General features: G+C 39.7%; 1 protein-coding gene across 1 annotated transcript in view; it reads right to left on the bottom strand.

Annotated features, from left to right (window-relative positions):
- The window catches only part of SECISBP2L (SECIS binding protein 2 like), a 1,453,372-nt gene that overhangs the window by 1,148,803 nt on the left and 286,425 nt on the right, over positions 1 to 18,144 (bottom strand). The gene's annotated exons all lie outside the window — the stretch shown is intronic.

Genomic DNA, 18,144 nt, shown 5'->3' with positions numbered 1-18,144 from the left:
TCCCCCCTAAAAAAAGGAATGCTGCAGTATACGAGTGATAATGCTTAAGACGTTAAGAAACTCTCTGGCTGAATATATCTAAAGCGAAATAAGCATTTGTCAGTCAGAAAGCAAATGGCAGCTACCAGATGCAGCCAAAACAGAAAAATTAAATAATGGCAAAATGCCCCAAAATGTAACTTGAACTAAGCGATGTGTGTGTGTGAGTGCGTATAAAACCCAAGCTATGGCATAAATACCCAAAGACTAAAAGCAGAGGAAAATCCAGCCTACTACACAAGCACTGTGAAATATTATAGGAAAATACAGGTTATGCAAGAAATAGAATGGTAGGAGATGAGGAGTACATATTTAATACTTTTCACTACAATAATGCAGTTCTAGGTCACAGGTGGCAATACTCAAACTAATGTCCAACTGGCATTCAGACAAGTCAGAAATTCTCTTCTCTCTTTTACCCAGACAATTATGTTATCACGCAAGATAAAAAAATAAGGACAGTGGTGCTGACTGCAGCATATACATCTTGCAGTAGGAGGAAAAAGACATGCTACGTATGGTACGGTATGGTGCCCAGTTAGCCAGAAGAGTCCGTAGTTTAGAGTAAGCCAAGGAAAATTCATGTGGGAGAAGTGAAACATGCTTCTGATCAGATGTAATAAGGGTTCACACGACTAGGTCACAAGTGAACTCTGGGGTAGACTATACTCCATTTCTGGAGAGTTGCCTATTTCTGGTATACTGTCCTTTCCAGGGAGTTGCATTTTTCTGCTGTACCATATTCAACAACTCAATTCTATTGAAAGAACACATCCAATTAAAAAATAATGAAGATAATGCGCATGATACAGTAACTGCCGTGACCTGGTGCTGCATTTACTGTGTACCTTTCATCACTATACACCTATGCTGCCCTCAGTTTTTAGTGAAGATGAACTGCAGACTCACAGTTGAGAAATTACAAGACAGCACCTGATACGTTACTTAGCAGTCTGCAGCATACCTCTCAACAGTATATATTTTCTCAGAATGTCCTGATTTTTACTTCATATTTTTTGGTCTTGTGGTTTTCTGGCAAATCAGTGAGGACTAAAGTCAGTAAATAATGCTTCAGACTTTACATCCGTCAAAAAAAGCATGCTAACACAACTGTTATTCTAGCAACTTTCTAAGTTTATAATAGAAATACTTAAAATCTGTTCCTATTTGTGGGCCTTTGTCCCTCCATTATTTTTGGCTTTGTCCAGATTTCTTGAGCTTTTGAATCATATATACTACTTCAAACATTAAGGATTATGTAGAGATAGTAAACAAACAGCTGTTACTGAAAAATTTTAACAGCACAAAACTACCTTTCTGAGGCTAAGAACTTTTGCACACAGAAATCTCTACCCTTTATGCCTGACTAGGTATGCACAGTACTTTCACAAACTAAAATGCACAGAAAGCAGCTTTCTTGCAAACACACACACTTCATGCAGTGTGCTTTTTGACAATATCATACTCTCTTTTTGTTCCATGCACTCTTCAAGCTTTAAAGAAGACAGAATAAGATACTCAATTTCCTTTCTTTTACAGCAGAAGATTATACAGGCAGACAGGAGCAGGCAGCTAGTTTGAAGTTATTCTGCTTGAAAGAAACCTCCACCCTCCTATGTTGTCAACTTTACTCTAAAATTATTTCTTCTCACTACAGGAGCACCTGGATACTGCTTAGTGCTCAGAAAACCTTCAACACACCTCTACATTTTTTTACTGCCTACCTATTCTTTGTCATTAATCAAAAAGATCCAGCATTTCATTTTTCAAATCTTATGTTGTTTCAGAAAGGATTTTTCTTAGCCAATGTGACCTAAACTAGACTGTGCAAATGATGCAGTTGTTAGACCTGTTTAATGCCCCCAATTTTACATCATGAAGCTGTCTTGATGAGGTTAGCAAACATTTATAAAGAGCTAAAATGATTTTTCAAGGAGTTAACTGCTGGATAAATCATTATATGACAGACAAGGTTGAGTCACACAAACATTGCATTAAATAAATTGGTAAATGGACTCCTTTTTGACCACTGAGTTTTAATTAACCAAAATAATTAAGGACAGTAACTATGTACAGCCTTTTTTTGCCTTTGAAATGACCAATTTCAGTCAGTCCTGACATAACAAAGCTGACAATTTGTGTACCCAGAATACTGAATTTTCACAAGAACTAGGTAGTTATGTGGTGAAGGTTAAGTTAGGACACCTTCCAATGCAAACATCTGACACAAAGAAAGAAGCAAAGGGATATATGTGTGGGTTCATTTTGTAAAACCTGAACGTAAGGTTGCATATATGTGTGAACACAGCCATCACACATAGAAGAATGGCTTCACTGTAAATTACTGGCAGTAGTTTTTTAGTAGTCTTGAGGGAATGTACCCCCCCCACACACACACACACACACAGTCAAGGGTTATACTAGAATGTTACTAATCAGTAAGGTAGCAATACAAAATTAAAAGCAAGACAAATTTAATACAAGGAGACATCTGTGCCTCAGTAAAAGAAACCTTCATAGTGAAACACATTTGAGAAATTTAAGACTGTACACATTTTACAGGAGTCTTGACAGCAAAATGTTGCACTGTAGAGATTACACGACTGAAGTAACAAAGAAAATATCTTTTGAGCAAATACAGTAGATTTCTAGGTTTACAACATTCAGGATTAAAATGCACTTCTCAGTGTAGAAACTGAGGAACAGCAGAACTGGTCTGTAAGTTCCTCATAAGTTTTTGTTTCTTTTTTTTTTTTTTTTTTTTTTGAGGTAGCACTTGTCGTTAACACATAAATAGTGCAAGACTCTTGCAGTATACTGACAATTCTGACATTCAATGAAGTATTTGGAGGTCTGACAGTACTAGCAGCACTGCAAACTATTTGCCTTTGTAAATCCTGAAATTTAGCTGCTTTACTTCCTTATGTCTAGTATGCCTCATATAAAGGAGAACTGACGTAACTGCTGACCCACATGAGATCCAAACAGTGAAACTTTTAAAACATGATGAGAAGTCTACACAGATATCTTTGCTTAATTCAGCAGAGGCATTTCTGTATTGAGCGGGAATGGAAATCAAATCAAAGCAGACAAAAAAAATCGGCACTTTTCCATTATCAGGGCAACAATGAAAATGCGGTCGCTGTGAATATGCACAGAACCAAAAATGTTTAACAGATGTTGGTTCACTTCATATGTCTATGTCACTGTCACTGTAATAGACGTTTGTCATACCTGGTGGTCTGACACTATTTCTTCGTACGTCTTCATTTTTGAATAGTTGGCAGTTTTTACATTAACATTTCTTTAACCAGTTCTTGTCTAAGAGGTGACATAATTTCCGCAAAGCTCCTTTCCACAGTTCTTTCTACAGTTACTCAGTGCTATATATACATATGATTTGCATTTTACAAAAAAATGAACATGTTTTCTGATTGTGATGAATGGAGGGTGACTTTTTTTTTTTTATTTCAGGTGAAAGCTGCTAGCAGACACGCAAGTGGTGTAGTCTGAAACTTTTTTTTGTGTCTGCTTTTGTTGGTTAGACTGACAATGAAACTGCCGCTGTCCTACAGGCACACACATGCACACACACACACACACACACACATATATATATATATATATATATATATATATATATATATTTTTTTAAATGTGGAATCATTTCTTCCGTGGTTGCCATCCATTCTTCTTGCGCGCATTTACTGTAACATTAGTTTCCATTATCCCTTGAAGCAAATAGTGAGTCACTGATACATGTAATACTGTACTGATTCTTGGTGTTGATTATCTTGTATTTTGAGATCAACATTGTCCTGCCGATACCTAATATCTTCCTTTTTTTTCTACTAGCAATATGGAATTAAAGTCACCTGATAGACTGCAGCCCTTTAAATGCCGATCATGCATACATAGGACGATGCACGTATGGCGAGCAAACTGTTATCTCTTTCATTGCTGGGGCAGAAGTAATGGCAGTTAATTTCCATCGTATCACTTGATAACCTGCACTAATACTAGTCAGCCTGCAAATGAGGAACATAATTTTTGTAAAAGATATGCTGTTTGACCTTGCTGGTTCTATATTTTGTGCACAATCGCCCATTTCGACTGTTGCCCCAATAACGGAAAAGTACCAAAAAATCAAACAACTGAATGTGCCAAGAAACAAAAGAAAGAACATAAGGAAAATGATCAGATGCGAAGGAAAGAAAAATTAAAAACTCCATACATATATAGTAGCATGTACAGAGATCGCATGGAACAGTGTCGTGCTGACCAAGATCTGACACAGGAATGATTAAGGAGAGGTGAGGTGAAACCAAAAGATGAAAGGCAGATAACTGTGGCCTAGGATAGTGGACTATGTAAAAGGTGACTTACAAATCCATTGAAAAGGAGGGAGAAACAGACAAATGCAGGTTCAGTAAAACAGAACTAGAAAGAGTTGCAATTCTTGTTGCTGGGTGTGATACACTCACAGGAGAGGGCCTGCACACTGAAAGGCATAACAATGTGTCAAGACTGTCGTACTGGGGACTGGGAAAGCACCATAACATAGAAGCTGAGAAGCACTGGATATGTAAACCACAAAGAATTATAAAAGAATGATGAAGCTGATAACACATGGGATCACCCAATACCAACAGTTCAAAAAAAAAAAAACAGATGCAAGAAAACAAAAATATAGTAGTCCATGTAAAAAAAAAAAATAGCACTAATCATTGAAATTGCTATACCCAGTGATTACAGTATCTAATGCACAGAGACAGAAAGTCATAAAAATACCAGGATTTTCAAGAAAAAATGAGAACAATGTGGATAAAAAATACCCAGATGTTTCCAATAAAGTAGAAGCAACAGTTATAATAAAAAAGAATGTAATGTCATACTTAGATATGCTACCAAACCATATAACACTGTAAACATTATAGGAGTGAATTCTGGGCAAATTGCAGGTAAACAGTAGAGCACTCTGCTAAGTTCAAAGACTTGATACAGTACTAATTTCATGAACTCTAATCATACCAATACCTCTCAGCTGTACAGAGTTTCGCCTTATATTTTTGGTCTGTTCCTCATAAAAATTGTCTTTTTTTGAAAAATCACTGGGATATTCTAAGGATTAAAGTTACTAAATAATGGCATGCATTTGAGTTTCAGACTTCTTATCCTTCAGAAAAATGCATTCTAACTCAAATCCTGTTATTCTAGCAACTGTCTAAGTTTTTAAGGATATTCCAAATCTGTCCCTAGTTTTGGGTCTTTGCCCCCCTCCCTCCACTTATGGCAGGCTTTGTCCAGATTTCTTGTGATAAGAGATTGAGAGGAATGATCATACCCTGACCTAGCAATGGGATCCATTCCTATAATGGTATTAGAAAAACAAAAAGACTTGGAAAAATTAAGCCGACAGAACTGAAAAGGATTCTGAAAACCAAAAGGAGATGATGTAAAACAAGGTAATGTTATATAGTTCAGCAGGACTAATGATCTCTGTTTTGTGTAAAATATATTACAATGTAATAAGCAGTGCTTAAGTGATTTTGATGCATTAAAACAACAGAACAAAAATACCATGATTTTTTTTTTGCATTTTAATGAGGAGTTTCCATTTAAACCTGACACCAAATATAGAGACTGTAATAAAAAGAAGCAGTAATAAATCACAAACAAATGCTATAAAACAAGGGGAAGAGTCAGATCATTAATCAACTGGTCAGAGAGAAAACAATATTCAAGACATTAAAAGACCAGGCAGCTGAACATAATCAGCTGAGAATTTGTTAACAAAAATCTATCTACAGCCTGTCATCACATCTGGAAATCAGACAGAATGCTCAACATATTTACTGCAAACAAACAAAAGTATTTTATGAAGTATTTTTATGTCAACAGCCTGAAAGCCACTTCCTTACTTCTCACCACACTGGTGCTAAAAATAAGTTGATATGTCTGCTACATTGAAATACATATGTGCTATGACTTGCCTCATGGCATACAGGGATGGAGTCCTGAATGTGACAGAGATAACCCATGTTCATTTAACACCTTGGGCACTGAAGAACCAGGCAGGGGAACTTGGAAGCAGCAGCAACTGTCTTCTTGCCCATTTCAAGAGGGAGGGTTGGTTTACTGCCTATAGTTTAACATGCCCCCCCATGATGATGGGACTGCTGTAATAGCATAACAGCTTTGTATAAAAGCATGGGGAGTTAAAGTTAACTGACACTGTATGCAATGATGCGCAAGATATCAGCAGCTCCAACCAGTTAGGGTAACCACCTATAAAGTACAGTTTTGTACCTACCATAAATGTAGATGTCCGAGAGGTATGCATCTGCAGTCCTAACAAATGGGTTGTCCTGCCTCAGGCAGCCCTTCGGTCGGCCGGATTCCAAAGTCTGGGTCTGGCATCGGCTGATGTCGCACTTCACCCTATGTCATAGCTGCTGTTAATTGGGTATAAAGGCATCAGCCGACGCCATTTTCCTCAGTGTTTCTTGCCCCAGATGCCAGGTGCCCTCTAGGAAGGCTAAATTTGGATAAATGCAAATGATTCCAAACAGTAGAGAGCAAATAAAAATAAACATGTATATACATATATACAAACAAATACACCATAATAGATTCCCCCAGCTAGCTACAAGATGGGTAAATACCCTAGGAGTACCACAGAGGGGAAGGAGGGTGGGTAATCCTGACTGCAGATGCATACCTCTCGGACATCTACATTTATGGTAGGTACAAAACTGTACTATGTCCTTCAAGGATGCATCTGCAGTCCTAACAAATGGGTAGAATACCATAGCCAAACTGGGGAGGAGGCACTAAGGAGGCACTAAGAGTTTATGGTGTAGTTAAGATCCCTTGCAAAACAGCAGTGGCAAAACCTGCTCGGGATCTGGAGTATAAAGGTAGATTATAATGCTTGGCAAATGTATGCACGGAGCTCCAAGTAGCAGCCTCTAAAATGTCTTTGGTAGCCACTCCTCGTAAGAAAGCTGTAGTAGTGGCTGTAGCCCTTGTGGAGTGAGGTCTGATGTTTTCTGGAGTTGCCTTTCCATGAAAAGAGTAACAAAATCTAATGCAATTTCCTATCCATTTTGAGATTGTTTGTTTTGAAATTGCTTTTCCTTCCATTCCTGTTGCATATGCTACCAGAAGCTGGTCAGTTTTTCTATTGTTCTTGGTTCTGTCCAGGTAGTAGCGCAATTGTCTGTGCACATCCAAGGTATGCAGTAATCTTTCCCCCCTGTTCTGTGGGTTGGGGAAGAATGTTGGTAGGTGTATTGCTTGGTTTAATGATACCCTGGAGACCACCTTTGGCATAAAGGTAGGATTAGTTCTCATGGACACTCTATCCTGATGGAAGATAAGGAAGGGCTGTACTGCCATTAATGCCTGTAATTCAGAAACCCTTCTAGCTGAAGTGATTGCAAGCAGGAATGCAGTTTTCCAAGATAAGTACTGTAATTCTGCTGTTGCTGCTGGTTCAAAAGGGGAGTGTCAACTTTTCTAACACAAAGTTCAAGTCCCATGTAGGCAATGGTGGTTTCCTTGGTGGCTTTACATTTTTAATTCCTCTCAGAAACTGCCTGAGTAGAGGTTGAGAAAAGACTGGAGGATCCATGTTGTATTCTGTTGAAATTGCTGATGCATGAATCTTAATGGAGGAGTAAGACAGGCCATTGTGGAAAAGCTCTGCTAAGTATTCCAGGATGTTAGCTATGTTTGCCAATGATGCATCTACTCCTTTTGTTGCACTCCAAATGAGATATCTTTTCCATTTTGCTGAATAAGTTTTCCTTGTTGAGGGTCTGCGAGCCTCCAAGATAATGCCTTTAACCCTTTGAGATAAATCTGGGTTATGTTGTCTTATGTAATGTTCCAAGCAGCTAACTGCAGTGTTTTCAAGTTTGGATGCAGGATTTTGAAGTTGCTCTGTGTTAGCAGTAGAGGTAGTAGGGGGGCCATGCGTGTTCCCGAAACATACTCCTCAGTAGCGGGTACCAATGTTGCCTCGGCCAGTCTGGCGCTATCAAGATGATCCTTGGGTGATCTTCTTTGATCTTCAGTAGCACTTTGTGCATCAAAGGAAGAGGTGGGAATGCATATGCTGTCAGGTTTTCCCAACTGAAGGATAGGGAGTCCACCTTCCAAGCAAGTGGGTGGTATATGTCCTTGTGCAGAATTTTTTCAATTGGTGGTTGTGTGGGGATGCGAACAGGTCTATTTCTGGTAGTCCCCATTTCCTTGTAATGGATTTGAAGATGTCTGGATGCAGCATCCATTCGTGGGCATCCGTGGTAGTTCTGCTTAAGATGTCTGCTAGTATATTTTCTTTTCCTGGCACAAATATGGCCTGGAGCTGAATGTTGAGGTTTAGGGCCACATTCCAGAGGTCCATTGCCATCCGGCATAGAGGATATGAATGTGTGCCTCCCTGTTATTTGATATACCACATAACTGTGGTGTTGTCCGTCCTTATCAGCAAATGACCCTGTTGAAGAAAAGGTCTGAATGTCTGAATTGCCTGCTTTACTGCCAGCATCTCTTTTTGATTTATGTGTAGGTTCATCTGGTCTTGAGTCCATAAGCCTTGTATGCACTTGTCCACCATGTGTGCCCCCCAACCGAGGTCTGAGGCGTCCGTGGTGATAGTCTGGCTTGGGTGAGGCCTGTGGAAGGGCAGTCCTTTGTTCAATTGACAGGCCTGGGCCCACCACTGGAATTCTTGCCTCAGGCATGGAATTATTGGAATTTGGGTTTCTAGGCTGTGCTTATGCTGAGACCATAAATTCCTCAGGTACCATTGCAACTTCCTCATATGTAGTCTGGCATGTGGAATCAATATTATGCAGGATGCCATGTAACCCAGGGCTTGCAGGATTTTCCTTGCTGTAAGCTGGTTCTGTGCTGTTAATGCCATGAAATAGAGTGGTAGTTGCTTCTGTTTTTCTGCTGCGAGGAATGCCATCTGGTTTGATGTGTCCAGTTCTGCACCCAAGAAAGTTATCCTTTGGGATGGTATCAGCCTTGACGTTTTTGTGTTGACTGTGTATCCCAGGGCTTGTAGCAGGTGAATAACCTTTTTCAAATCTTTTGTTAATTTGTCTTTGCTGTCCGCTTGTAACAGGCAGTCGTCCAGGTATGGATAAATTTGAATTCCCTGAAGCCTGCAATGAGCAATTACTGATGCCAGGCATTTCGTGAATACTCTGGGTGCAGTAGATAAGCCAAAAGGCAATGCTGAGAATTGATAATGCTCTGATCCTGCAAGAAATCTGAGGTATCTTCTGCAATTTGGTCGTATGGGGACGTGCAGGTATGCCTCCTTGAGATCCAGAGTCACCAGCCAAGACTCCTTGCCCAGCATGGGAAGAAGTTGCTGTAGGGTCAGCATCTTGAATTTTGGAACAATAAGATATGTGTTCGGAGCGGACAGGTCGAGGATAGGTCTCCATTGGTTTTCCTTTCTTGGTACCAGGAAAAGCCTGGAATAAAATCCTTGTCCTTGTTCCATAGCCGTACCTTTTCTATAGCTCTCATCCTTAGTAAGTGGTCTATTTGCTGTAGAGCGTTTGTCTTTTGGTTTGGAGGTAGGTTTGGCATTCCTCTCTTCCTTGGAAGAGTATGGAAGTGAAACCTGTAGCCTTTGTCTATTGTCTGTAAAATCCATTTGTCTCCTGTAATGTAATGCCAATTTACTGAAAATAAGGCTAACTTTCCGCCTAAGGGTGCTTCTAGTTGTTCCCTGGTAGGCGGTTTCAGAGCCAAGTCACTGTGATTGTCCTGTGGAAGTGGTAGTGGCTGGATCTGTGGTAGTACTTCTCTGGCTATTAGGCTGCCACTGACGTCCCCTGTAGGCACCTCTGGATTGACCTCTGCCTCTTGGAAGTCTATTTCTGCTTCTCTGTGCTCTGGTGGTGTCTGGAAAGGACCAATTCTTGGAAGGCCAGTTCCTACTAAACCTCGGAGGCTGGACCTGTAAGAAATCCTTGACTGTCTGGACAGATTTAGCTTTTTCTTCCACCTTCTTCAACACTTGCTGCGCAGAGGAACCAAACAAACTGTGCTTTTCCATGGGAGCATCTAGAAGCTTGGACTTTACATGGTCTGGTAAGGATTGCTCTTTTAACCATGCATGCCTTCTGATCACTGTACCAGTCATAGCCGATCTAAAGGAAGCCTCCAGTGCATCATAGCCGCATTTTAAGGAATGATTACTGACCTGCTGAGTGTTATGTACCAAATCCTGAAGGGACTTACGGTCTAAAGGCTCGGGAGAGGACAGTTTTTTAGTTAGCTGATCTAACAGGAATTCCTGATACTGAATCATGTGGAATTGACAGTTTAAGGCCCTGGCCGAAAGAGTAGCAGAAGTATACACTTTTTTACCCCATCTCTCTAAAGCGCTAGATTCTCTTTCAGAGAGGGGGGGGGTTTGGTAGAGGCAGCTGCTACAGCTTTGGGGCCCTGTGAAATAGTTTCAGGATCTGCAATAGGAGCCTTATACAAGTGATAATGTGTGTCCGGAACCCTGTAGTATCTGTCGGGCTTAGCAGGGGCCGGAGGAAGAGAGTCAGGAGCAGTGCAAGCATCATTAAATGCATCATCCACAACTGTAAGTACTGGAGGAATGGCTAAAGGCCTATGCTGTGGCAAATGTAAAAAGGTCCTAAGCCTTTTCCTAGAGTCTGAAAAATCCTGGCCCTGCCATTGAACTTGTTCTCTCATAGCATGCAAGGTTTCCCCAAAAGAAAATTCCTCAGGAGGAGAGGCAGAAGGGATGGAGTCTTTTGCATCTGAGTCCTCATATGGAGAATAAGGGCCTTCTGGAGGATTTGTATTGTCTGAATCATCAGAGGAGTAATCAGTAGAAACTGCTCTAGGCCTCTTCTCTGGAGGGGTGAGAGGCCCTGTCAGGGTGAGGCTGGGATCCCCTGATCAAAGAAATGAGATCCTCTGCTAGACTAAGCATTTGAGTACTAGAGCTAGGCCTGTGAGAGGGGGTTTTAACAGGCACGGTCTTTGTTGATTTAGCTGCTTTAGCCCTGGCAAAAGCCTTAATTGACATGGATGCAGGGGGCCTAGCAGCTCTACGTGCAGGAGTAGATATATCTAAGGGGATAGTATCTGATAAATCCTGAGAACCTGTAAGAGCAGGTGGAATTTCCGTAGCAGATTCAGCCATGCTGGATGAGGCCTCGGTTGTAGGAGGCATGCTTTCGGCAGAAGGAAGAACCGCGGACTCGGTTTCAGCCGAAACCGAGACACTCGCGGTTGGCTTAACCGCAGTTTCGGCCGAAACCGCGGACCCCGAGTGTCGGTCCTTTTCCTTACGCTTTTTAGCTAATTGTGAAGTCGGAGTCTCCGACGGCATGTTATAAGCAAAAGCGGAGCCGAAAAACTCCTCTGCAAACTCCGACCGACGTCTAAGTGTCCGTCGGTTGAAGGAAGCACAGGCTAGACAAGCTGCTACGTCGTGGTCTGGGCCTAAACAAGGTAGGCAGTAAGAGTGGAAATCTTTATGAGGTATTTGTTTCCCACAAGTTAAACAGTTATTCACTTTTTCTGACATCGGCTGAGGCAAGAAAGAGTCCCCAACGGGGTACTTAGCTTTTTAGAAGTCTTCAGTAGTAGCAATCTCTGGTTCTGACTGACCGGCACTTGCGAACAGCTTCTGCTTCGGGCGCCACGCGGCAAGAAAGACGGAGGAAAATGGCGTTGGCTGATGCCTTTATACCCAATTAACAGCAGCTATGACGTAGGGTGAAGTGCGACATCAGCCGAGGCCAGACCCAGACTTTGGAATCCGGCCGACCGAAGGGCTGCCTGAGGCAGGACAACCCATTTGTTAGGACTGCAGATGCATCCTTGAAGGACATCAGAGAGATTGAGGATGGCACTGTACCACAATGCCCTGATCTCCTTTATGTCCTCCTCCCCGCTGGCACTTGCATTCAAAGGTGGCCACCCCTGCTTGGAGATGAGCTGTGGTTTGAACAGGCAAGTCAGACAGGTGTCAGGAAGATGAGTAAGGAAAGCCTCTGAGACATGGCTGTTGGGTGAAGGCCAAAACATAACTCCCCCCAGAAAAAAAGAATAAGTATGTAATTATGTTTGTTTCCATGGAAGATTGGAGAAATAAATATAATAAACTAAGTACACATGTAAAAGAAACTGACATCTGTGTTTTTATTAAAGACTGCACAGTGTTAAGTGGCAATCTGATGTGATACTTTAAGACAGATCTACCACTTGGTGAATATTAACTCCATTACTACTGACTGGCAGATACCAGATCCTCAAAATTATAAGCTCTAGAATGTTCAGATTTTTGCCTCAGTGTTGGTCTATTCCTCATAAAATCTGTAGGTTTCTGGCAAATCACTGGAATGACTTTGATATTAAAGTTACTAAATAAAGACATGCATTTGAGTTTCAGACTTCATACCCTTCAGAAAATGTATGATAATACAAATCCTGTCATTCTAGCAATTTTCTAAGTCTGTAAGAGCAATATTTAAAAATGTGTCCCTATTTTTGGGCCTTTGTCCCCATTAAGTCAGGCTTTATCTAGACTTATTGGCTAAGAGGTTGAGAGATATGACACACACGCACAGGCTCTACTGTGAAATCACAAAAGTGAGAGTTATTTTTTTTCACCCTTTCTCCTATGGTTGTGCAGTTGTGGAATTTGTAATCACAATAGGTGTGTGATTGAAGCCTCCCTTAAAAAAAAAATAAAAATACTAGCTTGCACATGCTACACACAGTTCTGGTAAGTATGTATTCTGACAAGTAGGACTTGCCAATTTTGCTATCAGGAAATGATGATATTAATTCTTGTACTAGATCTATGACTTAGAACACAGGAACCTACTTGAATAGATATGCCTGTAAGTGCTTTAATATAATATGGCACATATCTAATTAACATACCTTTCTACCTGGAAACATCAAAAATCTGGACAAATGCCCATGAAAAACAGGTACAACTGGCCAAAAATCTAAATGCTAGACTTTCAAGATGACTGCACAATGAGTAACAGTTTAACTCTAGCTCTCCCAGTGTGAAAACAGAAACTCAACAGAGAAGGACAGTCAACTTTTCTGTGTGTGTGTAAATTTCAGTAAATGGCTAGTAAGTGTACTGCCTGGATTCTAGAAAAAAAAGAAATACAGAGCACCTAGAAAAAAAATCAGCTACAGAAAGTGAGGAAGAAACACTAAGTGGGGAAGGTTTTGCAGCTTTTCAGCAAAAAGCAATGCAACCTCCAGACAAGACTTCCAGCAATATAGAGGAAGATATACAACTGCACACAGACCTGGTTAAACAAATGAAACACTGATGGAGTACATAATACAAACAACAAAAGGCTGGAAAAAATGTAAGAAGCTTTAAACGGATATTCAGATGAGGTGATAAAGCTGCAAAGGTCAGAGGTCAAAATGAAGAAAAGGCTGGCTGAACACGAGACTGCTCAGGAAGAGATGTTTCAAAAAATAATAGAATTAGAGAAAAGAGCAAGTTGGGAAAACCTGAGAGTTTCATCTATACCAGAGAAGCTGGAAGGAACAAACTACATTAATTTATAAAAGCAGAAATAAGTAACTGGGACTGGTATTCCACAGCAGGAGTCGTTAGTTGAAAGGGCACATCATGTGTATGCTCCAAACCTGGGTATGAGAAAGCAACCTAGACCTTTAATACTAAAGATGCAATCCTACCAGCAGAAGGAGTTGATTCTGACAAAACTGTGGCAGGACGACAAAATACTGAAAGTGGGAGAGAGCAGAATGACTACTCGTACACCAGAGAGAAGAGAAGTAAATTCATTCCACTATTCAGGGAATGTTGAGGCGCGGGTGTGAGATTCGAACTGCTGTACCCAACTGTCTTCAAGGTATTCTTCCCTGGAGAAACAAAATCATTTTTGATGAAGTAAAAGCTAAGGAAGAAATACAAAAGTTTGTCCAACAAAAAATTAGCTGTGAAACAGAAGGAGATTCTGTTTCTTGTTCTTCTGTTAAGAAAGACCACAGAGTGACTGTGCCCGTGAAAACGTTTCCACTGTTTCAACAGAAAATGTACAGAAGGAAGAGAGCACGAGAGTTAACTAGAAGAATCAAGAGTATGTTGAAAATAAAACAGTGACATGAATTGGGACATGGAGATGAACAGTAATAAAACCAGTAACTTAATGTGGGATTACAATGCAATAATTATATTTGTGAAATATGACAAAACAGGAAAATCTAGAAATATTGGACTTGTCTGAATTTGTGACTTGTGGGAGACTAAAGTATATGCTCTACTTCATGTCATTAATGGTCAGAAAATGGTCAGGGGAGGGGAAGAGGGGGGGGGGAATTAACTGTAAGTAAAGAAAACGTATTTATTTATTTATTTTATTTACTACATTTGTTAACCGAGAAAGTCCAACTGGGCTAGGAGGCCATTTTCAGTGGAGGCCAGGGAGAAAAGCTCCAAAAAACAGTACATTAAATATTGAATATAAACAGCAGTATTCAGTCTACAGTAATGATATGAAATTAAAAACACTCAATATAGTACAAAAACATAAGAACCAGCTAGTACAAACTATAGTATATACAAATTGCATGTTACACAAGAATAACGTTGCTAGTCCACAATGTTTGAGATTCCTGCAGTATGGAAATTATGTAACTAGTAATGTAACAGTGGTGCCAAAACACTGGTTAGAGAGGAGATAGAGAGAGAAACTTTAGATGGAAGGAAACATGGAGGAAATCTGTAGCAGTGGGAAGGGATGGGATGAGCATAAATGGATTTAACCAGGGGTCAGACAGGAGCAGAGCCAATTATTGGCTAGGTAGTTGAGTAGTTGTTGTGTGAAGTTATGAAGGTGTGGATTTTTTTGTAATTGTAGCAGGGAGAGTACTAAGTTTGGAGATTTATAGTACTATTTTTGTTGTGTATTGTTTTCTTTTCATACTTTAAAGTTTTCTGTTATTTTTAAGCATAATGGGGATTGAAAATATGTGCTGCAGTTTTTTCCCTCTTTCTTTCTCCCTTCTCTCTATCTTCTTGTTCAGTTTTAACAAATATAGGGACTGCAAAGCAAAAAAAGCCTGGTTAAAAGAGCATAGCAAAAGAAAAATTAAAGTGATTTTTCTCATTCTTGCATGGGGGAATTACTAGATTAAGGACCTTAGATTGATTTAGTGACAGGTTTTAAGAGAAAGCAAGTAAATTAAATATATTGAATATTATGAGGCTTTTTTTCTAGCAAATGAATGTGCGACTAGTATCAATTCTATACCTGGCCCTCATGTCACCATGGAAACAATCTGATAAAGAGAAATTGACTGTCTGGTTCTCATATTTCCAGGGAGACAATCTGAGAAAGAGAATTTGCTTACAGTCTGGTGGAGAGAGATTGGCTGGGAAAAAAAGATGAGAGAGAGTGGCTAGGAGATAATGTTCTCTGAAAGCATTTAGGGGTTTTCCCAGCTGGGAGAGCTATAAAAACATGACAAACCCAGTTAGCACTTAGTAGAAGCACAGGCTGCACCACATGTCTTAGCATGGATAACCTTCCTTTTAGGTTAACTCAAGCCTCTGAGTGTGGCTATCAGTTTGGGACCTTTGTTCTTATTAGGAGGATAAAGCTTCAGGATTTGAAGAATGTGCATAGTTTTGTGTGCTAGTGTTAAATTAATAGGTTTTGGGGGGCAGATTTTTTTTTGTATGATGGCCTTCAATAAAATAAAGTTTTTAAGATGTGACATAGGCTCAAATGGAGAAAATAAACTATATAAAAGTTCAACCTGCCAAATAGAGTATAAATGTAACACAAAAGCTGGAACTAGACATTTAACAAAAACATGTTAAAGATAAAAGGTGGCAATAACTTTTTTATACAATGATGCTTTCTTTAATGTATTTAAAAGCCAATGGTCTCAAAGATAAATACAAAAAAGGAAGAATAGTGAACTATATTAAAAATGTAGAGTGCAAATAGCTATGTTACAGGAGAGACACATGGAAAAAAATGAACATGTGAATTCAATAAAGAAAGGTTCTCAGGATGGTTATTCAGTGGAATGTTTGGAACAGAGGAAAACAGGAGTACTTATATTAACTGCAAGTGGAGCTCCAATAATGATACAAGAGGACAAAAAGATAATAATGGCAGATTTGAAGTGCAAAGGAGCTACTGAAAAGGAAGGAGGATTACAGTGGCATGTATTTATATTCCACCTAAAACAACTATAGTGGAGCTTAACATAATTCTGGGAGAAATAATCAGTTTTTGGCAAGGAATATTACTTATAGGTAAGAAATGGAATTAGATTTGCAGCAGTGAAGATGTGTTCTGGAGGCCCAGAAGGGAAAGTATAACAAAGGAAGGCAGATTTTTGAAGCAATTTATGAAAATATTTGGCATGGAAGACGTGAATTCAGTAATAGGAGTTTGGAGTAAATTTACATATTATTCCCCAAGATATAAAACTTGGCTAAGCTAGACAGAAATTTCACAGAAACGTGCATTTAACTGAAGGCCTTGATATGCACCCATATAACTATTTCAGATCATGCACCAATAACAACTAAAATAAAATTACAGGGTACTGAAATAAAAAGGAGACACAGGTGCTTTCCCACCTATCTGTTGAAAAGGGAGGAATTTAAGGAATAAGTAGTGGAGATTATTCAGGAGCTATTCAAGAGGATAGAAATTACTTCTGAAAATATTGCTAGGGAGTGGGATAAAATTTAAGGTGGAGTTTAAAAATAGGGTAGAAATAAAAGAAAGGGAGCTATGGTTAAGAACTAACAATAATTATTTAGAGGGACTGACAAATGTTAAAGTATTGCGGAACAGGGAGAATTTCACAGAACAAGAAGAGGATCAAATGCAGAATGCTAAGCAGAAAACAAGGGATTACCTCGATAATATACATGAGTTTAGAAAGATTGTTACTAAGCAACTGCTTTTTGATAACAGTACCAGGGCACAAAAACGTTTAGCACATCTACTTGGGCAACACAAAGTAGAAAGGGCTGTTGCCACGCTTAGGGAGCCTATAACAAGGAAGGTAAGAAGAGATCTTGTAGAGGTATTAGAAATATTTTGGAAATTCTATGGAAGTCTGTATAAAGCAGACTAATATGGAAATCAAGAAAAGAAACAAATGGAAATATTTCTGGAAGATTTAAACATGCTAAGGTTAGTGGAACATGAGACTCAATTATTAATGGTTATAATAGGCAGAGATGAGATAAAAATTGTGATGTACAACCAATCTACAGGAAAGTCCACGGCAATAAACTGCATTCCTGTGGAGGTTTGGAAGCTAGGAGGAAAACAAATTATCAAGATATGGAAGGCTTTGTATAACATTATTTTAAGAGGAAGAGAAGTATCATCATCCTGGAAGAAAGCAGTGTTAGCTATAATGCCTAAAGAGGGTAAAGATCCATCAGATCCAGCTTCACGCAGGCCCATTTCAATATTAAACCATGATTATAAAGTGTTCATGTCTGTAATGGCTAAAAGGATTGCAAACGTAATGCCAAAATTATAGATATGGATCAATAAGGTTTTGTGGAGGGGAGGCAAAAATTGGGCAAATATTGTCACCTCACAGCAAGAGGTTCTCTGGTTCAATTCTTGGCTGGGGTGCCTTCTGCGTGGAGTCTGCATGCCCTCCCGGAGTTCGCATGGGTTTCCTCTGGGTGCTCCAGTTTCTTCCCACATTCCAAAAGCAGTGTTAGCTATAATGCCTAAAGAGGGTAAAGATCCATCAGATCCAGCTTCATGCAGGCCCATTTCAATATTAAACCATGATTATAAAGTGTTCATGTCTGTAATGGCTAAAAGGATTGCAAACGTAATGCCAAAATTATAGATATGGATAAATAAGGTTTTGTGGAGGGGAAGCAAAAATTGGGCAAATATTGTCGCCTCACAGCAAGAGGTTCTCTGGTTCAATTCTTGGCTGGGGTGCCTTCTGTGTGGAGTCTGCATGCCCTCCCGGAGTTTGCATGGGTTTCCTCTGGGTGCTCCAGTTTCTTCCCACATTCCAAAAGCAGTGTTAGCTATA

Source organism: Protopterus annectens, chromosome 7.part0 (genome assembly GCF_019279795.1).
Source record: "Protopterus annectens isolate FY-2018-M chromosome 7.part0, PAN1.0, whole genome shotgun sequence".
NCBI classification, from domain to species: Eukaryota; Metazoa; Chordata; order Ceratodontiformes; family Protopteridae; genus Protopterus; species Protopterus annectens.
This window is presented reverse-complemented; position numbering and strand designations above follow the sequence as displayed.